The sequence below is a fragment of the Panthera tigris genome, chromosome F2, assembly GCF_018350195.1.
Source record: "Panthera tigris isolate Pti1 chromosome F2, P.tigris_Pti1_mat1.1, whole genome shotgun sequence".
In the NCBI taxonomy this organism is placed as follows: domain Eukaryota; kingdom Metazoa; phylum Chordata; class Mammalia; order Carnivora; family Felidae; genus Panthera; species Panthera tigris.
Genome location: NC_056676.1, coordinates 65,650,976 through 65,678,905, shown reverse-complemented (window position 1 = coordinate 65,678,905; position 27,930 = coordinate 65,650,976). Strand labels below are relative to the sequence as shown.

General features: G+C 49.0%; 1 protein-coding gene and 1 pseudogene across 5 annotated transcripts in view; both read right to left on the bottom strand.

Moving 5' to 3' along the window:
• Positions 1 to 30: 30 nt before the first annotated feature.
• Positions 31 to 4,264, bottom strand: LOC102966709 (annotated as a pseudogene).
• Positions 4,265 to 19,913: 15,649 nt separating this feature from the next.
• ZHX2 (zinc fingers and homeoboxes 2) overlaps positions 19,914 to 27,930 on the bottom strand; it is a 161,435-nt gene continuing 153,418 nt past the window's right edge. For all 5 annotated transcript variants that reach the window (XM_042973357.1, XM_042973356.1, XM_042973354.1 and 2 more), the window contains one exon: positions 19,914 to 21,183. The gene's annotated coding sequence lies outside the window, so the exon portion shown is untranslated. The remainder of the gene's footprint in view (positions 21,184 to 27,930) is intronic.

The window sequence follows — 27,930 nt, the reverse complement described above, 5'->3', positions numbered from 1 at the left end:
GACATGAAAATTATTTACATGATGAAAGATTTCACAACTTCGCCGGAATGGGCAGCTTCCCTTCATGCCATTTCCATAATGATTTATGTCAGTCTACGTACTTTCCGAGAATGTCACCATCTCTAAATAAGAAACGATCCTTGCCGTCTAGAACTACTTTGGTGTCTCCATATTCTGGGAGAAGAACTTTATCTCCAGCTTTCACACTCACTGACTGGTTGAATCTCTCCACCCTTTCCTCTGGAGCCTGATCCCACAGCCACCACTGTTGGCTTGCAGAACTTTTCCTTGCAATTTTTCCGGAAGCATAATGTCTCCTTCGGTTACAGTTTCGGCTGCACTCCTTTCAACTGAAACTCGGTCAAAGAGGGGAAGACACTTTCTAAATGCTTGTTCTGCCATGACTCCGGCCGCTGCAGTTCCTGGTCTGCTCTGGAGCTGCTGCCCTGCAAGGAGACCCGCAGTCCAACCCCCGGGGTCACGTGAACGTGGGAAAAGGCCGCCCTACGCGCAGCTAATAAATAAAAAATTTTTACAGTGATATTTTGGAGTTGGCCTCAGTTTTGGGCCATTGCTACAGAGAACAGCTACTTTCCTAGTCTTTGTTGGATTTTAGAGGACCAGTAAATCACTCTCCCCTTTTCCTTGGTTCGGAGCCAAGGGAGAGATAATCACTGTTATTAGAGGTAAAAATGACAGCTTCATTCTTGAGAAAAGATGGATGGATTGGAAGATACGTCATAGGGGTGCAGTTACAAAGATGTCCTAAAAAGGAACCCCAGAACTTGAAAGACTGCCCTGGTCACCGGCATAGCAAAACAAGGACAGGGGTGTCTCCTGCTGCAAGCTTACCGTGGGGAGAGCCCAGAAGGTGGTTTCCAGGGGGCCCGGTTGGCTTCACAAGGACGGAGCTCAGTCCCTTCCTTGGCTCACCAATCACATAAGTCTTCCTATGAGAGAAAAATTAGAGTTTCTGGTGTACTTTTCCTCCCTGGGAAATTCCCTCCCTATGGAAGTGCAAGGGGTCAGGAACCAGTATTTCTCCCTGAGCGTGTTCACCTCCACTCCCATTTACAAGATGGAGACCCGGGCCCCAAATGGCTTCTTTTGAAACGTGTAATATGTGTGAGTCGGACAGTCGGGTTAGACTAATAGCTGTAACCAGCAACCAATCACCAATTCCCCGCTGCATATCACAGCAGAGCTCCATTTCTTGTCCAAGTCACGGGCCGATGCGGGTCGGCAGGGAGGATGGTGGGGGCCGGGAAGGGGAGTGGAGAACGAGGAGGGGGGTCTGCTCCACGCAGTTATTCAGCGACTCGGCGTCCTTTCAATTAGTGCCGGGATTTCAAACTTCCGTGTGTGCTGTGCTTTGGGCTTCAGCGGCTCCACAACCTCCCAGGACCCCAGAGTCCTCCACTGAATTCTCTGGAGGTGGCCGCTCAAGGAAGAGCCAGTGGAGGACTGCGCAGCCGACTTTAGGGGCCAGGCTGCAAGCGGCCTACATCATTTCTGCCCACAAGCTGCTGGCCGGCACTCACTCACGGGGTCCCAGCGAATCACGAGGGCAGCTCGGAAACACAAGTCTTCCTGAAGGCCCCTGTGGAACAGCAAACGAAGTTGAAAGAATACCAAGCATTGTCTCAGCACAGTACCGCCTTCACAGAAACACAGCCCAGCCAAGCAAAGCGATTTTACGGCCGTTCAGGCCTTTACTAACAAGTCCAAAGAACAGATTCAGGACAATGCTGCTGGTTTTTGTTTTGTTTCGTTTTTTTTTAATAAATCCTGGGGCGCCTGGGTGGCTCAGTCGGTTAAGTGTCCGACTTCGGCTCAGGTCATGATCTGGTGATCTGTGAGTTCTAACCCCGCGTCGGGCTCTGTGCTGACCACTCAGAGCCTGGAGCCTGCTTTGGATTCTGTGTCTCCCTCTCTCTCTGCCCCTCCCCTGCTCACATTCCATCTCTCTCTCCCTCAAAAATAAATATTAAAAATTGTTAAAAATAAATATTGTATACTCTGTATTTAGAAAAGTTCACACACCTGGATGACTGTTTACAAACCGACACACCTGGGGTAGCTAGCACCCTGATCAGAATATGACATCTCCAGCCCCCAGAAGCCTTCTTGAACACCTGCCCTGGCCCAGTCACCAAGCCCCACCCCAGGTGAGCCACAGTCTTGACTCGTAACCACATAGTAAATTAGTTATTTCCTGGTTTAGAATATTCTACAAATAGAACCATACCGTACATATTCTTTTGTGTCTGTCTGCGTTTACTTAACATTACGCTTGTGAGAGTATTCCTGTTGTGTATAATTGTAGTGTTTTTGTCCTCATCGCTGAAGCTTACTCCATGGTCCGCATACACCGTGATTTACTTGTCCACTCTGCTGTTGGTGGGCATCGGGATAGTTTCAGGATATAACAAGGAGGCTGCTGTGAATATTCCGGGGCACGTACTCTGAGGAACATAGTGACACACATATCCTTTGGGTAAGGCGCCTAATTCCTAGAAGGGAGCATTGCCTGGCCTCAGAGTCCCGCACATCTAGTAGCAGTAGAACCGAGTGGTTTTCCAAAGCCAGCCCTTGTTTGTCAGCCTTTCCCCGCTTCTTAAAAGCCCTCCTGCCGATTTGCTCCACTTTGTCCCTCACACCTGAGGGTGTTCGAGAGTCCCCCCGACTCCTCCACTCCAAGAAAACTGCTCCCCTAAGTGACATGTTTGAATCTCAACCCCTCCCCGCCTTCTTTCTCTCTCCTTGCCTCCAGTTTGGTTGCCCTCAGCCCATTCTCCGGATTCTGTGTTCCCAAAACGTGGCACAAGCCGGGCTTGGCCAGAAGGGAACCCACAGAAAGGAGTGGGAGGGACGTGGGCGGGGCTGGGGGCGGGGCTGAATACAGGAAGATTGAATTTCCTTTAGAAATAGTGGGGCGGGGGGAGGGGCTGGGAACCCTCACTCATGAATGTCTGTATCTGTCACACAGAGAAAGGAAATTAAGGAAAACCCTTAAAATCATTACGGTGAACTATCTGGAGGTGTGTGGGGCCTGATTAATATTCACATCCACGTGGCGTGTGATGGGAGGGGTGATCCGGGCACTGAAGTGGAAAAGCCACCCCCCTAGACTCCCCTGGCAGGGGTGAGGCAGGGCACAGGGCAGTAGGGCCCTGCTGAGGAGGGTGTGGAGCAAACGCACCTGGAAACGAAGAGCGAAGAGCGACCCGGTGCTGGGGCCTTGCGGCGCTCTTGCCCAAAGGTCACTGGTCACAGCTCTAGTTCACCCGCGGTCGCCCTGATTAATGCGCACACCCGGGGCGGGCAATGGGGCAGGAGACAGAGGAGTGGAGCGGTCTCCACTCTCTTGAGAAATGCATAATCATTAATCAACATTACTGGGCCCCACTCAGACTAAGTGGCCTCTTGTGATTAGCAATGGGCCCTTGAAAAATAAAAACGCAGTCTTTTAGCATTTTGAGTGTGTGCATTTGACAATGGCTTTCTTGATAGCAGTGGGGGCTGGGAGGGGGCTTGCTGTGCCCGGCCTGTGGGGTGTGTGTGTGTGTGTGTGTGTGTGTGTGTGTTGGGGGGTGCAGGCCTGGCTTCAGGGTCTGAGGAACAAAGACAATTGAAGGAGTTATGGGTCTGGCCTCAGCGGCAGGAGACTGTCCACTTTGCGGGGGTCAGTTCTGACTGGGCCCTTCTCCCTGGGCAGGAACTGGAATGTCCAGGGTGATGAGGCCGGTGGGGGCTGGCGTCCCTCTGGGACTTCTGAGTCACAGTTCATGACACACCCGAACGTCCTAGCTAGAAGGAAGTAACCGGGCTCCCACCTTGGAAGCCTGTCGTGGAAATTACCTCAATCTGTGTAAATCATTTGGCTCTCCTCAGACACATTAGTGTCCCTCCCCTTCCCAACCACCAACTCATTTTGTCCTCACAACTGCCCTGTGATGGTTTTACTGTCCTCGTGCTGCCCATGAGTTACACGTGGGGCTCAGAGGAGGCGAAGGACTCCCCTCACCAGCAAGAGGCAGAATCCCGGTCCCCTTTCTATGTGGACTGGGGGGGGGCAGACCTGGGCAGAGCTGACACTGCCCTTCACCAGGCCTGTGACCTCGAGCCACATTTACGACCTCACATAAACCTCAGAGCTCTAGTTTCCTCAGCTTGACGAAGAGAAGGGTGAGACCCACCTCATAGGATGATGGTGACACCCCCCTGAGCTAATGCTGCGGAAGCATCTGCTACAAAGCCAGTCCGCAGTGCTATCTGTCCCCCTGCCTTCCTCCCCTGTCCTTCAGTCATCACTGGGATCCTCACAATGGTCTGATGAGGTTGGCGTTATTGTTATAGGTGAGGAAACTGAGGCTCAGAGGGGGGACCCTGTCACCCTGCCGTGTCACAGCGCAGTGAAGCAGTGGCAGTGTCATTTAGCACCAGGATGCCACCAAGCTGGTGGATTTTTTTTTATGGTTTATGTGTTTATTTTATTTATTTTCAGAGACTGCATGTGCAGATCTCGAGCAGAGAAGGGGCAGAGAGGGAGAGAGAGAGAGAGAGAGAGAGAGAGAGAGAGAAAGAATCCCAAGCAGGCTGTGTGCTGTCAGCACAGAGCTGGACACGGGGCTTGAACTCATGAACCGTGAGATCATGACCTGAACCGAAACCAAGAGTTAGACGCTTAGCCGACTGAGCCACCCACATGCCCCCGAGGTGGTGCTGATTACAGGGGATGCTGTGGGCCCAGGGAATCACCCTAAATGGCTCTGTTAGAAATGATTCTACTTAGTTGAAAGCCATTTGGGGATAGTGTATTTTGTTTTAATAACTTGTTTTCTTTACAAAAATCTCAGCTGGCCTCAGTTCTGTTCCCCTCTTATGACTGCCTTGCACTGCAATGCACATAAAAGACACATGTGAGAACGTTGATAGCAGCATTTTTTTTAATGTTTATTTTTGAGAGAGAGACAGCACGTGAGCAGGGAGGGGCAGAGAGAGAAGGAGACACAGAATCCAAAGCAGGCTCCAGGCTCTGAGCTGTCAGCACAGAGCCTGATGAGGGGCTCGAACCCCCAAACTGGGGATCATAACCGGAGCTAAAGTTGGACACTTACCCGACTGAGCCACCCAGGCGCCCCGATTGCAGCATTATTTTTTTTTTAATTTTTTTTTTTAACTTTTATTTATTTTTCAGACAGAGAGAGACACAGCATGAACAGGGGAGGGGCAGAGAGAGAGGGAAACACAGAATCGGAAGCAGGCTTCAGGCTCTGAGCCATCAGCCCAGAGCCCGACGCGGGGCTCGAACCTGCGGACCGCGAGATCGTGACCTGAGCCGAAGTCAGACGCTTAACCGACTGAGCCACCCAGGCGCCCCGCAGCATTATTTTTAATAAACTTAAACTAGAAGCAACCTGAAGTCCATCAGCAGCTGAATGGGTGAACTGTGGTTTGCTCCTCTGATGGAATACTATACAGCTAGGAACACAGACACAGCACTGCCACAGAAAGCAACGTTGGGGAGTCTCAGAAACGATGTTGCATGGAAGAAGCCAGATGCAAATAATATCTGCTTTATGATCCCATTTCTATAAAACTCAAGAATAGGCACAAAGAATCTATGCTGTCAGAAGTCGGGTGAGCGATTAGAGTTGGGGGGGCAGTTTCTGAGAGGGCCCCTGGGGGTGCACCTGCCCGTACTGGTAATACCCTACTTATTGCTCTGGGTGACGGTTCACTTTATAAAAATTTCTTGAGCTGTATGCTCCTGATCTGTATACGCTTTGTAAAGACCTTATACTTTAGCTTTAATGTTTGTGTAAAAAGATGGGTAAATTAGAGGATCTTGGGAAGGTTGGGGGATCCGGCTTGAGGCTGAATCCCTGGCAGTGACACGCAGGACGCTGCTGCAGGATCGATCTGGTGAGAGACTGCCCCCGGTGAACATTAGAGGGAACAGTCACTGCTGCGCCAGGAATTTGAGCAGGGGTTCATGCACCTTCTCCGGACAGACCAGGCCTTGCAGCCGCCGCTGCCTCCCAGCACATGGAGGCTGCCTGGGCTTCTTCCCTCACATCACCGCTTCTATCCCAATAGATCCTGCTGGCAAATTTGATTTGTGGAGCCGATGCCCCATTCCCAGCCACAAGGGAGGCTGGCTGAGATCTTCACTTCTATTTGGAGGTAGAAGGCAGGACCCCCTCCAAAGTAAGGAGAATGCCCACAGGTGCAGGACACTCAGAAAGCACGTTCCCTGTGCTCCTGGCCCTTCACAAGGGCCTTTTGGAGACATCGCCCTATTCTAGTGGCCCTGATGGTGTACAGATGCTACCTGTTGCTGTCCAGCTCGATACCTGCCCTTTTATCTTTTCCCTGCACTCCCGAGACTGAGAAACTACATTTTCCAGACTCTCTTGCCAGCTGGGTCCCAGTTAGTTTTTACAAACAAAAGGCACCTGTGTGGGATTGGGAGGCGGGAAGAAGGGAGGAGTCGTCCTTCCTCGGTGTTAGGGATGCCTGGGCTCATGGGCCCTGGGTGATACCACTGTCTTCCGTTTGTGCCTTCGACCCTCCCACCACGTGTCATGAATTTTCTGTGGCCACCTACCCCCGTTTTCCTGAGGGCCATGGACCTAAAAGCCATGGGGTGGGGCTCACACATGTGTGCGTGAGGGCTGGCTGGGGGAGCGTTGAGCCGTTTGTACCCCACTATGGAGTAGGTCAGGCAGTCCCTGTGGGCCCCTTGTAGAGTAGTTAACAGGTCACAGGAAGGGCCTAAGCAACGACTCCTCACCTGGAACTCAGGCTGGCTGGCTCCCCTGGGCAATGCCAGAAGGCCAGCAAAGGTGCTGGTGAACCCGAGTCAGAGACCCCGGGGCTGGCCCGCTCTCTGTCACCTCGGAGTGTGCATCGCAGGCAACTCACCGAACCTGTCTGGGCCTCGGGTTCCCCATCTGGAAGTGGATAGATTAAAACCTACCCCTGAGGGTGGTGCAGAGGAAAGTCCTTTGCAAATACAAGGGAGTGGTTTTTCATGCAAAGGGAGAACTCTGAGCATCAACCCCCCCCCCCCCCCCCCCACAAGGACCCTTCAGCTGAGGAATGACCTTGGCCTTCTCATCCTGCTGACTGGAATCAGTCCTTCAGTGGCTCCCATGAGAGAAGGGATGTATTCACCGGGTCTGGCACGTTCACAGGCCTGGCGGTGTGCTGGGTGCTGGGGATACAGGGATGAAAGGACTCAGTCTCTGCCCTGCAGGAGCCCTTGAAGGAGACATGGGCATGCAGTCTGGAAATTGCAGCTCCCTGGGACCTGGGGGTGGGATCACAGGAAACTTCTAGAAGCAGGGATTTCTAGCTTTGACCTGAAAGAGGAGCAGGGGTCAATGAGATAAAGGATCAGGGCCAGGGTCAGAGTGTCAGGTGGAGGGAACAGTGTTTGCATAGGTCTGGAGGCAAGAGGAATGGAGTGTCCATGAGGTGGAGGCGAGTGTAGGCGAAGGGTGGGCAGTGGGGGGCAATGGGTTCAAGGGTGAGTGAGGCCGATCATGTCCTGCCATGGGGTTTGGACTCACTGGGCACAGTGCCCCAGGAGAGACACAGCCGGCCCCGGGCCCAGCTGCAGGCTGGTTTATAAGCTCCCAGCACAAGAGTGGCTGTCACCTGGTCTGAAATCTGAGGCGTGTAAGGCTCTGGGGTGAACGCTCTCTGTGCCTTTGTCCAATGGTAACCTGCGCTGAGAGGAGAGGCTGCGCCTGGGGACCTTGTGGACTCTGGCCCCAATCCTGTGCCCCACAGCGAGCAGGGGCAAGTCAGGACCGGGAGCTGCTAGGAACTTCTCTACCCTCTTCCCGCCTCTCGGCCTGCTCCTGGCCAGGCTCCGATGCCCTCTCTCCTCACGCCTGTCAGGCCAGGCAGGCGTGACTCCTGTGATTTTCCACCTGCCTTCCAGACAGGTGGTTTTCATAAGGAGACCAGAACAAGCTCACACCGATGTTTCTATGGGACAACGGAAGGTTGTTTTCTTATCAGAGAGCAAAAGCCCCATCGGCTAAGGAGAGGCAGGTGGAAATACAATTGAAAATGAGAAGAGAGAAAAATCTAAGCCTATATCAGATTGATTCTACTAAACCCCATCTCCTTTAGTCTCCTGTTTGTGGATTACTCTTAATAATTTTTTAAATGTTTATTTATTTTTGAGAGAGAGAGAGAGAGAGAGAGAGAGAGAGGCAGAGATCGAAGGAGACAGAATCTGAAGCAAGCTCCAGGCTCCGAGCTGTCAGCACAGAGCCTGCTGAGGGGCTCGAACTCAGGAACCGTGAGATCATGACCTGAGCCGAAGTCGGACACTTAACCGACTGAGTCACCAGACGCCATGTTTGTGCATTATTCTTATGGGTCTCAGAACTCAGGGACACCTGAGGGGCTCGGTGGAGCATCCAACTTTGGCTCAGGTCATGATCTCGTGGTTCGTGAGTTTGAGCCTCACATCGGGCTCTCTGCTTTCAGCCTGTCAGCGCAGAGCCTGCTTCGGATCCTCTGCCCCCACTCCCTGCCCCTCCCCTGCTTGCGCTCTCCCCCATATAAAGAAATATTAAAAAAAGAAAACTCAGTTCAGGTGGCCCCTCCTCTAGGAAGCCAACCATGCCCCTGTTTGGAAATGATGCCCCTGCTCTGTTTTCCCAGTTCTCTCTGCGTATATGTCTGACTGTGTTGACTTTGGTGTTGACTTGTCTGCCTCCCCCATTAGACCGACCGACCTCATTATGTTTAACAAGAGTAAATTGGGCCAGAGTAAATATGGGCCAGAATATGCTAGGTCCTTATGACCAAGGATGGACTGGTCAAGGTCCTGGAATGACCTAGGATCAACTGAGGGCACAGACGGGGAGCCCATTTGGGGCAGGGCCAGCATGTAATCCCTTTTGTTTCCCTAGCAATTAAAGTACTTGACACAAGGTAAATGCTCAACAAGTGAATATTGAATGGTGTTGGCATTGTGGAAGTATTTATAAAATTCCTGAGAATTTGAGTTTGGAGGAAGTTTGCCCGTCGTTATTCTTTGAGCTCTGAAGACTGTTTGTACTTCCTACTAGCTTGAGCCCATCAAAGATGAGGTTACTTTGGTCTCTCATAGCGTCTGTTGGGCACAGTTTACAAGGGATAATTAACCTTTTATGGCTCAGCTACTTTCGGAATAAGTGCACTGATAGCTCTGCCAAAGACAACTTTGATTCATGGCTGCAGTAATAATGTGTGTAGTTAAAAAAAAAAAAAGCTGGTTCTGGAGTCATAATATTTCAGTTCTGGTCCTGGATGTGTAACTAGCTAGAAGAAGATACTAGGCAAATTACTCATGTTGGGTTGGGTTTTTTTTCCATCTCTAAACCAAGGGGAATGGGTTAGATGAATTCCAGCACCTTGCGTTTGGATGTCTCTGAATCGATGGCTCATTTACCTGGATTCCCGGACAGAATCCACTTGAGTCCATTTGAACTTGCCTTCCTCAAGCCTGGACCTCTTCGGTGACCTGGCTATACTGCACCCTTGCAACACCACTCCTTTCTGCTGTATGTGCTGCTCAAGGCAGTCAGCATTTCTGATGCCATGATGTTTGACATAGAAACGTGCACCTGAGTGGGTCTGCATCACCCAGAGTCCTTTGTCACTGGCTCCTGGTTAGGATTGGCCATGGGAGGCAATGGCTTGAGCTTTGGGGCACCTGGGTGGCTCAGGTGATTAAGCGTCTGACTCTTGATTTCGGCTCAGGTCATGATCTCATGGCTTGTGGGTTCGAACCCCGCATCGGGCTCTGTGCTCACAGCACGGAGCCTGCTTAGGGTTCTCTGTCTCCCTCTTTCTCTGCCCCTCCCCCATTCACACTCTCTCTCAAAAACAAGTAAATAAACATTAAAAAATATTAAGATAAAAATAAATAAATAAAAGCATGCGCTTTGGTCTCAGAGTACCCTGGGTTCGAATTCCAGCTCTGGCACTTGTTAGTTTCTGTAGCTTTGGGCACGTTCCTAAATCCAATCTTGAGGAAATCGTTCTGAAGTCTAGCCTTTACTCTGCTGGTGGGGAAAATTGTGCACTTTTCGTGTGTTCTGGAAGTGCTTCTTTCTTGGGGTCCTAGACATTCTTACACAATCTGCTGACGATCTGCCACACACGAGTCAGAAACACCACAGGAAACTTCTGGAGCACACATGGATTTAGCAATCCCTTAAAGAGGAATTTGTCTTGCTAAGGTCAACTTAGTCCCCAGTCTCACCAGGTGAAGACCGTGCTTAGGAGACTATGTCCAGGCTTAGGAGACTGTGTCCAGGCCTAGGGCGAGGGCAGCTGCCTGCCCAGAGCAACCGGTTAGATGACCCCAAAGGCACCCTGTGTCTCTAACAAAGCCATTGTGAACGTTGCTTGGCTTGAGAAGAGATATCGAGTGATATGTTCTGCATTTGGAGAAATATTCCTGAACAGCCTGCTTTCCGCTTTTCCATGCTGCCATTTGCTGCTCTTTAATTAAATGCTGTTTGTGGGCACATATGCTTCTTCAAAGTTCCCTCCCTGGGTTGCTCACTGACAATCTTTGCTCCAAAGCTTTAGGGCTATTGCCCTAAAGTTTCTTTAGCTCACTGCTGTCCTAAAAAAATCTCCCCAAAACCTTCAGTTGAGGGTAGGGGGTTTGGGAGCTGGAATCTGGAGGCTTTTAAGACGGATATTGGCCCAGGCTCCTATAATCATATCTCAGAGTTGGAATGAACAGTTGATGGTCATCTGGTCTAAACCCCCTCATTTGAAAAATGAGGCTTAAAGAGGAGCAATGACTTTCCAAGGGTCATACACCCTTGTGGTAAAACAAGGGTCAGGATCCAGGATCCTGAATCCTGGGGTGGCCTTGTCATGGACAGTCATATGATTGTGTCCTCTGCTGCTCAACCACGTTTCTGCTATTCCAGGAAGCACAATTCTCACCAGGCAGAACAGTATGAGGAAATGTGAAGACAAGTATGGTCCATGGAAATGGGTAATGAGTTCTAGCCTATTAATAGCAGGAAATGCTTTCAGTTGGTTTTCCAGTTTCATTTTGCATTTACTGAAACTTCATGTAACCCTATTGAAACTGTGACCCATATGGTCCAGTCCTAGAACCAGTTATAGAAGCACAGTCCGAATAAGCCAAAACATGACAAAAAAGGAATTTAGCTTTGTTCTCAACTTTCCGAAAGAACATTAGGCAGGCTTCCAGATATATGACCCTGTACAGCACGCCCTGTACGCTGTTTTGACTCTTGACCTGTTCCCTCTTGTGCTACACTCTATTTGAAGCTGTTCGAAGAATTCTTTCTTTTCCACTAGCCCAGTGACTTCTATTCCCTGAACTTCGTCTCTTTTCTCTCTCCATTCTTTATTACCCAGGTTGATTAGACCTTTTTCCTTAAGTCCTTCTACTCCTCCATTGACACCTTTGCTGCTGTCCTTCTTTGCTCATTCCAGGCCCTTAACCAAAAAAAAATGTAGAAATTGGTCTCTGAGAGAGACAGAGGAGAAAGGAGAATTAGGCCGCCAATTAGAGAGGTTCTCTTGGGCAGGTGGGTGAAGGGAAGAAGTTTGTGGACACTTATACATTTTATCCCATTATGGATGTTTCCCCACAAATTTTTTTTTTCAAATATCTTACTACCATCCCTTGTCTAATTAAGCTGGGGATATTGCTAGTGTAGATTTATTCCTACAACACACAATTGAATGCATGCTTGCCTTGTCCCTGTGGGGCTGGACTCTGTCTACAAGGAGGCCTCCATAGGCTTACATGGCAGACAAACACAGGGACAGTATCTAGAATTATAATAAAGACATGCAAAAGCGGTTTTAGGAGCACAGAGGACTTGGCTGGAAGGGGTCAGGAGAGGATTCTTGGAAGACATGATACTCATTTGGGGACTTGCATGAGTCATGGGGAGTTTGCCAGGTAAAGAAGGAAGAAAAGGGAAGTTCAGGCAACAAGAAGGAAGAAAAAGGAAGTTCAGGTACAAAGGCACCAAGCAAGAGAAAACCTGGAGGGTGTGGTTCAGGACAGGCTTGAACAGTGTGTGTGTGTGTGTGTGTGTGTGTGTGTGTGTGTGTATGGGAGAGAGAGAGAGATCATGAGTGGGGTAGAGGCAGAGAGGGAGGGAGAGAGAATTCCAAGCAGGCTCTGTGCTGTCAGAACAGAGCCCAACTCCAGATTTGACTCACATGAGATCATAACCTGAGCCGAAATCAAGAGTCTGATGCTAAAACAACTGAGCCACCAGGTGCCCCAAGATATAATTTACATGCCACGCTATTCACCTGTTTGAAGCATACAATTCAATGGCTCTTAGTATATTTAGAGTTGTATAACCATCACCACAATCAATGTTGCAAAATTTTCATTACCCTACAAAGAACTCTCACAGCTCTTAGCCCTTACCCCTAATCCTTCCTTTACACCCCACCGCTATCTTTATAGATTTGCCCATTTCAGACATTTCATATACATGGAATCATAGCCAATACATTTTTAAATGTCCTCTAATCTGCCCTTGCATTTCCAGTTGTGGTCAGTTCCGCAGACATGTGCTGGGCAGTGGGGTAACAGTACGGGTTTTACTCGCAACTCTTTCATTTCCAAATGACAGTAAGGCAACTCAAACTAACTTAAGCAAATCGGGGATTTATTGGCTCACTAACTGGGAAACATGGGTGAACCTAACTTTAGGGTTAGCTGGATCTGAATACTCTAATGACCCTGCACTTCTTTTTCTTTTTTCTCCCCCGTCCCTCGCTGCTCAAATTTTTATAAACCTCAAGAAAATCATTGATTGGGCCAGCTCGAGTCACGTGAGTACCCCTTGGCGGCCCCTCCCCCCCCCCCCCCCCCGCGGAGGTCAGAGAGGAGTGCTGCGATTGGCTAGGCCTGAGTCACATGACTCCCCATGGCTAGGGGGTGCTGCTGTGTGCTGGTGCCCATAGACTGATGGCCTGTAGTTGGCCCCCGGGAGAGAGCAGGTGTGGGGAAGGGGTAGGGCCCAGGGGTCCCCAGTGGGGAGGGATGTGAGTGTGGCTGAAAGGGAGGGGAAGGGATGCTGGGAGGGAAAAGCAAACGATGTTCAGCCCACTTCCTGACTACAGGAGCATCACACAAAGAGGAAGGTGAACAACAAACCCATGTGTGGTTAGAATAGATCTTGTTGATGGTGAACTCCTGGAGTTCAGAACAGCAGGGCTCTCTGAGAGCCTGGGGTTATGTGTCTTCCTTAAACCCAGCTTCCTGTTGGGTCTGGTGGATCTTCACCTCGGCCTGGAAGAACAGGGGGTTAGGCAAGAACTGGGGAGGGGGTTCTAAGCTGGGAAACTGTACGGACCCAGGGAGTGTTCAGTAATCAGCAGGCGGACCAGTGTGGCCACAGAAAGGGCATGCACAAGGAATTGGGGGATACATTTGGAAGTACCGACCTGATTCCAAGTTTTGTGACCCAAATTCAGCTATGGGAAGCGAGTCTGAGGTAAAAGACTTCAAATACATTTTGTTTTCACTTTACATCTGTTTTATATAAAATTTTATTTGTTTTGGGAAATCCCAAGCCACTTTTTGATTTCCCATCATACAAGGAAATAGCATAATCTTTGGCTGTTTTTCAGGTTCTTTCCAAGTAGATAATCACTTCTGTTTTTTCACGACTGGGTTTGAATTGAATTGGTTGTTTTTCAGAATTGGTTGTTCGAAAGGGATGGTTTCTTCTTTTTTTACACATCATAGACTGCTAGATGGATTCTTAGTACTTAACATTCCGACGTTGCATACACTCATTTCTGCTTCGTGTGCCTTCTTCTCATTTATCCACTTGGCAAACTCCTACTAATCTTTCAAAATGTAGATCAAGGTTCCTTGAAGAGGAGACAGACTATGCCTCACTTGTCTCTCACCTGGCAGTTAGCACAGGGATAAATAAGTACATGTGTGAGTGAAGGGATTCACATCTCTCTAGAATGTATGGCACACAGGGTTTGTGTCAGTTATGAGTGCATTTGATGGCAAGTATCAGACAAATCCAATGGGTGGTGGGTCAAACAGAGATTTACTTTTCATATCAAGAAGTTTAGAAAGGGAATCTTCATCCACTGTTGGTGGGAATGTAAATTGGGGCAGCTACTATGGAATACAGTATGGAGTTTTATCAGAAAATTAAAAATAGAACTACCCCACAATCCAGCCGTTCCACTTTTGGGTATTTATCCAAAGAAAATAAAAACATAATTTGCAAAGATATATGTACCCCTATGTACTGCATAATGTACTGCAACATTATTTATGATAGCCATGATATGGAAGCAACCTAAGTGTCCATGGATAGATGAATGGATAAAGAAGATGTGGCGTGTATATATATTATACATTATAATTTTATTTACACATTATTTATATAATGTATAATTACATTATATGTAAATATTATATATTAATATATAAATATTAAATATAAATGTCACAATAATGTGTAAATATATTATATATTTATAATATATAAAAATACATTATATGATATATAATGTATAATACAGTATACATATAATGGAATATTACTTGGCCAGAAAAAAACGAAATCTTGCCATTTGTGGCAACATGGATGGGAGTTAGAGAGTATTCTGCTAAGTGAAGTAAGTCAGAGAAAGACAAATTCCATATGATTTCATTTAGATTTGGTCTATAAAAAACAAATGGACAACGGAAAGCAGAAACAGACTCGCTGATAGAACTGGTGATTGCCAGAGGGGAGGGGGTGGGGACACAGGTGAAAATAGGTGGAGGAGATTAAAGAAGGATAAATGTACAGTTATAAAATACGCAAGTCATAGGAATGTAATGTACAGCATAGGGAATATAGTCGATAACATTGTAATACCTTTGTATGGTGATGGATGGTAACCAGACCTGGCAGGGTGATCATTTTCCAACGTAAAAAATATCAAATCATCATCTTGTACACCTGACACTAATAGGATATTGTATGTCAATTATAATTCGATTAAAAAAATAGTTTGAAACTTTCATCTGAGGCACAGGTTCGGGGGCTCAATGAGGCTCTCAGAGACACAGTCTAAAGATCACCAGTGCATACAGGGTCAGAAGGAAGAAAGGAGAGTGGCACTAACTATGCAGTGGCCTGCTGCCTTTGTGTCATTTGCCATTCCTAGCTGCAGGGGAAACTGAGTTTCTCACCTGGGGAGCTGGGGTATGTTAGTGCCTGGGCAATATCTTGGTTCTGTGAGCAAGGAGGAATGAGGGGATGGATATTAGCTAGGCAACCATGTTCCAAGATTAATAGATTCGAGGTAGAGTTCTGTGTTAAATATTTTGAAAGTTTGTCCAAGCCTAGCAGGGAAAGGCACATCGATTATCGATTATTAATGTCTGTCACAGGTGTGGAGTAGGGCATAAGGCATGCTTGGTGCATATTTGCCATCTTTGGTCCAGCCAATAGACTGATCTGTGTGTGGGATCATCTGTTTCCTCCCTCTACCCTTACCTCACCTGCTCTATGTGTTGGGAGCCAGTCTCTGATGGGCTGGATTGACAGATCCCCTTGCCTTCTGACGTCTGATTGGGTTTGGTCATTGGAAGGCAGTGGCAGGAGGGCAGAGGACAGAAGGAGAATGATGTCAGGGTATTTATTCCCCCGACTCTGTGCCTGCTGGGTCACCGTGGTTTATTTGCTGAAGGTCACATCTCCTTTCAGGTAGCCTCCTCTGTACATCTGCCCTCTGTGGGTTCCAGTAACTGCCCTATTCCTTACCCGTTCAGGCCAAGCTCCCTACATCCTCCCTTGTTGTTTTCCCCAAACTCTGCCCACACCTTTGTAAACAATAAACTTTTCATAAACTCTCCCTAAATTACCCAGTCTCAGTGTTCTCTTTTCTCCAAGGATCCAGACTGAGGAAGTGTGTAACGCTTTGGGGGCTTGTTCTGGGTGAAGGTGATAGAGTTATTGATGGACACCTTTGTTTCCCCCCTCCTCAAAGTCAAGGGCAGTGCACCTCCTGCACTCTGCAGGATGCCCGACTCGCTACGTGTCCTGGGATGCACCGAAGTCCTTTTTTTAAAATTGATTTTTATTGATCAACCCCTCAGGGACAAAGATGGTGTCGCTGCTGTGGTTTGTAAGTACATCCAGCTGCGAGGCACTCCAGCCGGGAGCTTTCAGGAATCAGTAGGAGGGAACTGACATCCTCCTGGTTCTCTCCAGCCTGTATTGTGGCAGGCCAGCGAGAGCTGTCATTTCCGAGAGCTGTTGGTTAGAAGCGGCAGTGCACCAGGTGGCCTAGAAGGACAAGCGTGCCCACACCTGGGGCACCACGTGCCCTCCATCCTGTTCCCGACCTCGCCTCCTCGCTCCTCAAGGCCCTGGAGTCTACATTCTGAAAACAGTTTCTGTGGTGTGATGTAGCATTCGATTTCACCCACCAACCCCCAGCCAGTGTGCTGCAGGAGGTGGGGAAGGAGACTTTCAGTGCCTTCAGAGTTGAGCGGGGGGGGATGTTCTTGACTTGAATGAATGCGTGGATCACCTTAAGGTCAGTATCGAATTGCAGATTCGGTGTCAACAGGTCTGGGTGCCAGCCAGAGATTCTGCACTTCTCACAAGTACCTCGGTGAGGCTGAGGCCGGGGCCGCTTGCTGATCCAGGAAACACACTTGAGTAGCAAGGACTCAGAGGCCAGCCATCCAATAGGGAAACACCAGCCACGGGTGGCGATGTGCATTCAGTGTCTTTCCGTTGATTTTTATCTCGTCATATCATCAACCCATCAGAACGGAGTTTCTAGTAACGGGTTTTTGGCTTAAGTCAGAAATATGTTGGTTTTGATGAAACTGGAAAGACAGGATGCTGGCCTTGGGAATGGCAGGGTCCAGGGACTCAGATGATGTTGCATTGTCATTGTCACCACCGCCATCTCTTTCTTTCACTGCTCTTCTCCTTTTCTTGATTTTTTTGGCTTCTAACTACTGGCTTCCTGTCTCTGGCAGGGGCTCCGGCTGCTGGCGCCTCCAGGCTAATAACACACTGTCATCTAGATGGGAAAAGGGAGCTCTTCCCCCAGCGCAGAGCGCTCCTGCAGCGCACTGCCACGGGGCTGGGGTGCCCTGGCTCGTCCTGTGGGAGGGGCTGGTCACCGTGATGGGCAGCCCCCACCCCCGGAGTCAGAGGAGTGAACCCCAGAGGAAGGGGCAGCAGTGCAGAGAGGTATGGGGCCGACAGAAGCTACAGCTGTTCAGCCCACTCCACTGCTCTCGTCCACCTCAGTGAGAATCCTGTCCATCTCTTCCCCCCGAGAACCTCTCCTAGCTTCTGCCACCTTTAATTGTCCCCAGGCGGGCAAAGATGGCTTGACATGTATTTTGCTGGATGGTTAAAAGAGCACAACCATCTTCCCTGTGTATTTTCATTGCAACCAATTATCCAGGCTTTGTCTTCGATGCAGAAATTAAAATAAAAAGACAAATGTTCTGGCTTTGGTTTTCCCTTTGGTTTCTTCAGGCATTTGATGGCTGATCTCATGCTGCCTTGCTTGAAGAATGTATTTACGTTGCTCAAGAGTGACAAGCGACTGCAAGGGCAGTAAATAGCAGGAGCGGAAGGCAGATGCCTGCCAAGGGAGAAGCTGGAAGCCGGATTTGGTCCGACATTCGTTAATGGGCTGGAAGCACAGGACGGCATGGGGAGATGCGGTCTGTGGAAGGCCCAGTGCTGGGAACGCACAGGAAAGGCAGTGCAGGTGGGGACCGAGAATGAGTGAGCTACAGCCACTTTTCACGGTTTTTTTTTTTTTCTAATAAGAAAATTGTATGTTGGATTTTGGGGATTTTTTGGAAGAGGGGTGTAGGGAGAGTTTGGGGGTCAAGGGAAGGAAGGAGAGTATTAGCTACACATGGCAAAGTCTCCAAAGCCAGAAGCACAGGTGTCTGCAATATTATCTCCTAGAACTTCATCCAGCTTCTTCCTGTGTGCCTTCCTCACATGGACATCCCATCCGGGCACGGAAAGGCACAGCCATCACACTGCCTGGCCCGCTGTCACTCCTCGGTCAGAGCAGCACAAGAGGAAAGAACATTTGTAGAGCACTGGGCACTTTGCGTACTTGAGCGTAGTTAATCCTCACACTGGCCCCGTGGCAAAGATCTGCACGTCCATGCCTCAGATGAGGAAGCAGGGTTGTGAGGAGTCACATAAACCCCACAAGATCACCTATCTCGTGGGCCATAGCGCTGGGATTCAAACTTGGGTTTGTCTGACTGCCGAGCTGGCACTCTAAATCCATGCATCTGTCCATCCATCCGTCTGTCCATCCACCCACCATCCATCCATCCCACAAATATTTAGGGAGCACCTATTACATCCTGCCACTGTGCTAGGGCCAGAGGATGTGGGAGAGGGAACAAGCCAGACACAATTCTTGTCTTCCTGAAGCTAGCTTGTAACGCAGTGGGATATGAAAGACAGTAAACAGATAGATGATGACACGCTGTGAAAATAAGATGGAGGAAAATGAAGCAGGGTTGGAGGCAAGTGTGGCAGACAGGGCAGGGCTAGGGCGAGGCAAGTGTGGCACCCAGGACACAGAACTTAAGGAGGCAGCCACTCGTGGGGTCCCGCACGTTCGGGGTTGGCACTTGCACGGCCTTGGCTCCTTATGTTTTGCACCTGTAGGTGGCTTGTGTGCTTCCGTCTCATCCTGTCTTGTAGGTAGGGAGCCTTGGAGGGTGGGCGACACTGCAACAGAGAACAGGTGCTTTTGCAGTGGTCCCGGTGGGAGGGTAGTATCTGGAGCATGAGCTTTGGGGTGGCTGGTGGGGACTGAGCAGGTTCCGCTAAGCAGAAGGCATCTCTGCCTCCTGACTGGGTAGGGGACCAGGGGATGGAGATTGAAAAGGGGGTGCAGAGATTAGTGGGCAGGTATCTCCCAGGCGGCCGGAGCCCCAGACCAGGGCTGCTGCAGGACTGCATGGTTTTGTAGCCAAAGGCCAGAACTCTACAATATTCAAGATAGAGGACATCTTCCAGAGAAGGCCAACTTACTCAGAATCCCCGATTTTTCAATGTTTCCTATGTTTGGGGAAGTGGGAGGGCTGTCTGAAGAATATACTTCCACATGCTTTGTACACATGCTTAGTTTAGATAAACTGGCCCAAAGTCCATACATCCCTGGAAAATCAAATATCTAGACGAGAGATTCCCAAAGTGGGTTTCCCAGACCAGCAGCATCAGCCTTACCTTGGAAACTTGTTAGCAACACAGATTCTCCGATCTTGCTCCAGGCCTACCGAATCAGAAACTTTAGCCCCTCCAGGTGGTTCTGGTGCCTGCCCAAGCTTGAAAATCCCCGGGCAGATGAGCCTCACCCCTGAACAGTGAGGGACTCTTTAAACCTCACCTGGGCAGAGACACAAAAGCCAGCCTTCTCTGAGAAATGGCAGTGTCCCAGTCACCTGTCAGCAGCAGCCCAGGGAGGGGAGTGACTTACCTCGGGTCACCGGAGGGCGAGCAGTGGTCCTGCACATGGCCTGCAGATTTCCTTCCCACTCATGCTGTTCTCCGCAGTATTTTATGAATCTATCTGTGAAGACCCTGGAGAAGGGAGGACCTATCACTTACTTCTCTGTGTCCAAGAGATGTGACAGATTCCCACATCAACATGTACGCCCTGTTTTTAAAGTCCCGTTGGTGCTGTCGGACCTCACCAAGACAGAAAATGAGAAATGTCAAATGAATCTGTCATACTGCTTTGAAACGAGAGGTGGCTAAGTTGGAAACCTCATGCCCTCGAAGCCAGGCAGCAATGAAGAACAAGGAGCAGAGGAAAAGGTTATAAAAATGTTTAGTCTCTGCTTTATTGAGTTACAACAAATGAGCAACAAGTTAGAAAAAATGTTTTTTTTTTCCAAACTCCCTAGCATTTTATTTGTGCAGTATACCCAAATGGGGGGTCGGGGGGGGGGAGGGGGTTGCAAACACAATTCATATTGCAACATTTACACCAGATATGTCTCTTGGTTTTTCCTCTTTAAAAGTTAGGACTAATTGGAAAAAAAAAAAACAACAAAAAACAAAAGTGCACTCAGGAATCTAAAATTGGCCCAAAAACAAACACAAACAAAAAAATCAGATCATGATGAGGCTTCAGGCTGAAATCTTGTCAAATATCACACTGAGAAAAGGCAGTTAGGAACAGAAATCAAAACCAAAGTTGTTCATCTTTGTACCATCTAGATAGGAAGACCTCTTTTTGTTGGAGTTTCACAAAAGTAACGATAATGCTAGAAATGTGGAAGCCCTTTCTGCTGGTATCTAACAAGACGCTGAAAGAGGGAGCCACCTGCTCCCTAGTTCTCTGGTGCTGGCTCCGCCCAAGGTCAGCCCAAGAGGCCAGGCGGCGGAGAAAACCAGATCCACCTGTTGGCAGTTCGGAAAGCCCTGTGCGTGGCTAAACAGGGACCCCAGAGGTGGCTGGTGGCGGAGGGAGAACCAAAAATGGGCTTGATCTGGAAGATGTGCCATCTGTAAAACCCTCTCAAAGTTCAGACAGAAGCCCAAATCCTAGCCCTTCCCACGGAGAAATCTCCCAAATTTCAAACTACTTTTAATAAAACGAACTCTCCCTACCTAAAATCCAGTAGATATAATGGCACTAATGCTAACATTCCCCCCTCCCCAAAATTAAGAAAATAAAGATTAAAAAAAAAAAAAGGAAAAAGAGAAAAGCACATGTGATCAGCCCTCCCTCCTGGAAAAAACCTTACAATGGTAGTGCTGGAAAAGGACGTTGCCCTTGATTAAAAAGGTAACAAAATTCCCACATCGTACAAATTGGTTCCAGTATAGCAAGAAGTGGGGGCCAGGGCAGAGGAGCAAACTATTTACAAGGACCCATTGAAAACGCAGTAGTAGGACTTTGGCACTATGAACAATTCCCGCCGGTCCTCCGGGCGGGGTGTGTGTGAAGGCTGGGGTTCTGGCACCCAGCAGCCACACGCCGGCTAAGTGGTTCCACTTGGAGCCTCTGGCCAGGGTGGCCCACGGCCGGGGAGGGAGGTCCTCTTCCTTCCTCAAAGACAGAGCGTCCCCTTTATCAGCAATGCAGTTCTGACGGACTTCCCTAGAAAGACAACGCAAAACCGGAGAGAAGAGATGTCAGGAGATGATCAGTCTCTGGGTGGAAGGCGGCTGGGTCACTCTTCCTGGCTGTCTTGGGGACGACCCCTTCCAAAGCCATCCTAGGGCTTAGACGAGAGATAAGTGCCCCAGTTTGGGGCCAGTTTTTTTTTTTTTAATTTTTTTTAATGTTTTATTTATTTTTGAGACACAGAGAGAGCATGAACGTGGGAGGGTCAGAGAGAGAGGGAGACACAGAATCTGAAGCAGGCTCCAGGCTCTGAGCTGTCGGCACAGAGCCCGACGCGGGGCTTGAACCCACGGACCGTGAGATCATGACCTGAGCCGAAGTCGGATGCTTAACCGACTGAGCCACCCAGGCGCCCCAGTTTTTTTTTTTTAGAAAGAGCGCATTTTCCCGAGTACAGTCTGACATCACAGGAAGCGTCCCCAGAAAGAGACCTTTGAAAACAGGATGACTTTCTGGGCAAGTGGAGGTGGTGGCCTGTGATTCTTTTCATCATTACAAGGCCTTTTTCTCATTCCTGGAGGGGGAGCCAGTCACAGGGGCTCCTAAAGTTCCAGAGTCTGACAATACTACATAGTATTACAGACTTCTGTTGTTTTGTTGGCTGCAGCCTTTTCCAAGCATGGTAAGGTAGAGAACAGTGATAACAAGATGAAACATTTTAAGTGTATTTAAAAATTTTTTTTAATGTTTATTTATTTTTGAGACAGAGAGAGAGAGAGAGAGAGAGAGAGGGAGGGGCAGAGAGAGAGGGAGACACAGAATCCGAAGCAGGCTCCAGGCTCTGAGCTGTCAGCACAGAGCCTGACGTGGGGCTCCAACTCACAGATCACGAGATCATGACCTGAGCCAAAGTCGGATGCTTAACCGACTGAGCCACCCAGGTGCCCCTTAAGTGTATTTTTAATTTGATATCAACCTTCAGAGGTGTGTGACCATTGTTCCCATTTTACAGGTGAGGAAACTGAGCACAGAGAGGCTAAACACTTTGTCCAAGATTGTACAGCTGGGAAGTGGCCCCGTCAGGATTCAAACCCAGGCAATCTCCAGAGTGTCTGCTTATAACACACCAACAGTATTAAGAGTCCGAATGGAGAAATGCTTAATTCTTATGTTCTTTGACGTTACTAAAACAGCACAAGGACCCTCTTGTGAGTTGAACTGTGTCTCTTCAAAAGATATACTGCTGTCCTAATCCTCAGTATCTCACAATGAGACCCTATTTGGAAATTCCTTTACAGAGATAAATAGTCATGTTAAAATGAGGTCATTAGGGTGTCCCCTCATCCAACAGAACTGGTGACGTTACAAACTGGAAATCCGGACACTGAAACAGATTCGCACAGAGAGTACACCACATGAAGACGAAGCCAGAGACCATGGTGATGCATCTATGAGCCAAGGGACGCCAAGGGACGCCAAGGGACACCAAGGACTGCCAGCAACCTAGAAGAAGCTAGGAGCGAGGCGTGGAACAGATTTCCCTCACGGCCCCCAGAAAGAACCAACTCTGCCAACACCAGACTTCGAGTCTCCAGAACTGTGACAGAATACATTTCTGTTGTTTAAGCCACCGCTTTGTGGTACTTTAAGGCAGCCCGAGGAAGCAAAGACAGACCGCCATGATTACCCTTGTGGGCTCCCAGGATCTGGAGCTCCTGGGAAAGGAATCCGAGGGGAGGGCCCAGGACTACAGCTAGTATTCCATGACGGGCTGGAAGTTTATCAGATCTGTGGATTCCTGAAGCCACTGGCTTTTTCTTTGCCTCCTTCTTGGAATGGCTGTTTCTAGTGGAGAGGACCCTAAGAAGTGCCTTTAGCACAGGGGACCCCAAGAGCAAGCAGACTTGACTTCTCAGCCAGAGGTATCAGCAGGTCATCTATACAGTCTTTCTTAATGTCAGGAGATCAGCTTAATGTATAGATGTCTATACATCTATACATTCTTTCTTAATGTCAGGAGGTCAGCTGCCCCTACATTTCCTAGGTGCTCTGACTAGGAGAATGAATGCTGGAATTAAGAAGCCAACTTGTGAGAGAAACGTCTGTGGATGAAACCAGATTCCGGGGGTGTCCTTGGGATCTGGTACCGCCTGAAAGTGATCCGCAAAAGTCACTGAACTGTAAGAACCACAGGGGTCCTTACAGGTGGTGCTGTCACATCACTCAGTTCACAAGGAAAAGGAGGGAAGCTCCGGGAAGAAAGGCGAATCCCCCAAATCACGAGACTTCTCAGAGGCACAGTCACAGTAACGACCTTGGTTGTGACAACAGTGACAGGAACTGATATTTCTCTCACACTTACTACGAGCCAGGCCCAATGGTAGGTGCTAATGCTAACGCATCCCGTCCACTCCTTATAGTAACCAGACCGTTAAGCCTACCGTGGCGTGAAGAAACAGGGGCTGAGATTAAATGATGTCAGGCATGTAGCGAGTGGTGGAGCCTGCATTCCTCCAAGGTCAGTCCAACTTCAGTGGCTCCTCCCACACCTGATGGGACTCCAGGCTCCCTGTCCTACTCACACAGTCTCCCCCTGCATGGAGACACCTGGGGACAGGGAGAGCACGTCTGCTTCAAAGGCAGGGGCTGGCGGTTCTGGGCACCCAGAGAGGTCCACGTGCCTACTGCTGATCCCACGGAGAGCCACAGGCACCCCCGGGTGGGCACAGGGACCAGAGCCAGGCTCCTCCTGTGCTCCCCAAGGAACTGGCTTTCCCCCAGCAAACAGGGTCTTTCATCACCCTTGCAAAGGGGGTGCCTCTGGTGGGGTGTCCACCTGAGAGGTTCTCAAGAGCCCGGGAAACAAGGCCCAAGGGGGGGGTAGACCGCTACTCTCCATCCTTCTCCCAGCCAGGCTGCAGAGCATCAGGTCAGCACACGACTGTGGGTATTGGCTGTGGTGGGTCAGAGTGGAAAGGGCCGTGGGGTCGGAGTAGCTGGGATCCAGGGCCTGCCACTTCCTAGCTGTGTGTCCGTGTTACTTCCTTAACCACCCTGAGACTCACTTCCATCCCCCCATACTTGCTGGGCCGCTGGGGGCGGGGGTTACAGGTGGGGAGTGCCAGGCATGCAGGTGCTCCCAAAACACTGCTTCATTTTCCTTTGAGGAAGACCAGGTGTAAAACTGGGGCCTTAGGGGTGTGTGTGTATACACGTATTTACTCTCTCTCCCTCTCAAAAATGAAACTGAACCCTGTCTCTTCAAGCGAATGGCAAAAACTCACATTTTTAGATATGCCTCAATATGAAGGTGGTTCTTCATCGGGCGATGTGTTATGATTCCCTTGTGTCATTTCTTGTGGACACCAACACACATAAGCCTCCAAACAGGTGTATTCACGAAGAAAAGAAATACTGAACAAAGCCCTTACCACCCCCCCACCCCCTTCCCAAACGGACTGCAGAGGGCAAAAGGGTGACCCGGAGAAAAGGACACCAAGTTGCTTCTGCAGAGACCCCAGATGTCCGTGGGTGGCTCTGGGCCCTGGGAGCACCCTGGGACCTCAGCTCTCCTCTGACCTCTCCCAGGGTGCGTGGCAGCGGGCAGGACTGCGGGGGCTGGCAATGCTCTCAAAAGGGAGGCTGGGAAGCCGCTGGGAACAGAAGGCGGGGCGGTTTCCCTTCCCCATGAGGGACACAGCCGGTGGCCCAGTCACTTCCCCTAGGGCAGCGCGTCCTAGCCACAGGCTGCTTCCCTGGAAGGCTTTGCCCCCGAGCACCCTCAGGTCTCCTTGTCAAACGCCCCTGCACCAGGGATCTCCAGCACAACTGTATCACGCAGTCTTCAAACTGCCTGGTTAATTGTACGTCCTCTGAGGACATGCATGGGGCCCGCGGTGTTCACTGCTGACCCCTGGCCCCCTGCCCCACTCTGGGTCTGGCTCACACAGTATGCCCTGGTGTTCATTAGTGAAAGAGAAATGGGACAAGCACGCTGCTCTTAGAGGGGTGGCTGGTTACACAACGTTGGTGACAAACTCCCATCTCGGGTTTTTATTTTAGAGTAGCACAGTGATTTTGACTGTGTGGCCTCTTGCTAATCCCCTGGGCTTCTATCCGCAGTCTTACCACTAGGACGGAGACATTCCCCAGGGCAGAGAACCAGTGACCCGACGGATTATTTGATCCTAGAGCACCGAATCTCCCCTTTGGGAGGAAACAGCAAGATCATCGGGCCCTGTGCTTATGGCCACTATTCTACCAAGTGGATGTCTAGCCTCTTCCTGAACACCGCCCAGGACAGAGAACCCTCTGCCTTCATAGCAGTCCCTTTCTATCTTGGGGACAACTTGGAAGGCTAAAAAGTACTGTCTAATTCTTTAGCAAAATCTGCTTACTACTTTACCCATTGGGGAAACATGAAAAAATTAGAATTCTTTTCCCATGTGATACCTGTTTCTGTGTCTCTTTAATTTGCCCTGTAGGGATTTCCCTAAGCCCCACAGACTCAGGAGAGAGTAATACTGTACTCCGTGAGACAGAAAAACAAGCACCGTGATAGTGATTTATTATCTTAATAATATTTGAGCCAAACTTTCTTTTCTTGATAGGGGGCATGCTCTGATTTTAATTAGAATTGGGAAAAGGAAAACATGGTGGCAGGGAGAGGGATTAAGCAATTTCCCAGTGGACCAGGAAGACTCCATCCCATCTCAAATCGTTCCCATGCCAGGCCTTGGTCAACTCTGGCATATCTGGCCAAAGCTCTTTCACCGCAGCAGTCTGGGGAGCCTCTGGGCTTGGGGAAATTGCTAAGACTTACAAGCCAGGCAAGTCTCCCCCAGGCTGCTTGCAAGGAGGCTCGATGGGAGAAGGAATCAAAGGGGCTATTGGCTCTTCCTGCCCTTTTTCCGTCAGAGGATATTATCTAGAGGAGTCCAAAGAATTTGGGCAAACAGAATCATATTTTAAACTCACTAGGCACACCCCTGACGTGTTTATGCATGTGGACTCGGGTTTGAATGCCAGCTCCCCCACTTTCTAGCTGAAGGATCTTGGATGAGCTACCTTTCTGTGCTTCGTTCTCCTCAGCCATAAAATGAAAAAGAATAGTGTTGACTTCAGAGAGTCATCAACACATGCAAAGTGCCTGGCCCAGTAAGGGCTCAGCAAATGTTACCCCTTGTCATTGCCCCCCATCCTCACCCCCACCCCTCTGAGATGCAATTAATACACAACAGCATGAGCTTGTACAAGTGGGGCCCCAACTGAAAAAGCCAAGTTGGAAGGCATTCAGCCAAGTTCTTCTCCATAAAAAAAAAAAAAGAAAAAAAAAAGCGTCAGGGCACCTGGGTGGCTCAGTCGGTTGAGCACCCAACTCTTGATTTCAGCTCAGGTCATGATCTCATGGTTCATGGGATCAAGCCCCACATCGGGCTCTGTGGTGACAGTGTGCAGCCTGCTTGGGATTCTCTCTGTCTCTTCCTTGCTCTCTGCCTCTCCCCATCATCTTTCAAAATAAGTAAACATTAAAAATAATCATAATATACTAAAAAAAAAAAAAGACTGTCAATTCAGAGCCAGCAACTAAGCAATTGCTGATGCTAATGCTGGGCCCCTGTTTAGGGGATTTCACTTGTATTATTTCATTTAATCCTAACAACAACAGACAATTTTATTAGTGCCATGGGCTGAACTATGTCCCCTACCCCACCATTCATATGTTGAAGCCTTAACCCCAATCTGACTGTATTTGGAGATGGGCCTTTAAAGAGGTAATTATGGCTAAATGAGGGTCATGAGGTGGGGCTCTAGTGTCCTTATAAGAAGAGGAAGAGACATTAGGAGGGCACAGGCACAGAGGAAAGACTAGGAAAGGACAGGACACAGAGAGAAGTGGCTGCGTGCAAGTCAAGAAAAGAGGCCACACCAGTAACCAACTCTGCTTGGAAACTTGATCTTGAACTTTCAGTCTCCAGAACTGCAAGGACATAAATGTTGTTTAAGCCACTCAATCTGTAGTGTTCTGGCAGCCTTAGTTGACTAATATCGTTAAGTATTAAAGTTATAGAGACCTACTAATAATAGAGAATAAAGTAAAACATATGGCCATGTGGATGCTCTAGAATTTTCCAGCATCCATCCTCCATTTACCACTATGGCAGGAAGGTCTGAATGCCCAGATATCTGCAACATGACTTCCTTTTACTCCTTCCTTGAGTATCTCAGAGCATCTAAACTTTCTCTACAGGATCATACACACTGAATCATATACAGTCTTCTTTACTGGTGAGGTAGAGGAGTTTCAAGGGAAATTTGGATTATTTGTAGGTCACATACCACTCTGGTTTTTAACCCATGAACTTCTGTGAAGTGTGAACTAGGCAAATCACAGCCACAATGGCCACCTTTTAGGTCCCCCGATGTGAAGTTCCCCCTGGCCTCAGGACCTTTGAGTATGCTGTATCTTCAGCATGGAAGGCTACTTCCCCCTCTTTGCTCAGCCAACTCATACTTGACTTTTTGGATTTTAACTCATTTATTATCTCTTCAGAGAAGCCTCCCCCAACCACTCAAATCAAGTCAAATTCCCCTATCGTATATTCCCACAGACTGTGTACCTTTCCTTCAAAAAACCCGTTAGCATGGCAATCTCTCTTTTTTGTTTGGTTAAAATTTCATCCCTCACTAGACTGTGGGCTCCATGAGGGCAGGAACATGCTGGGTACCACAGATGTTCAGAGTTTGAACACACCTGGAGTGTGGCACGCCAGAGGCATC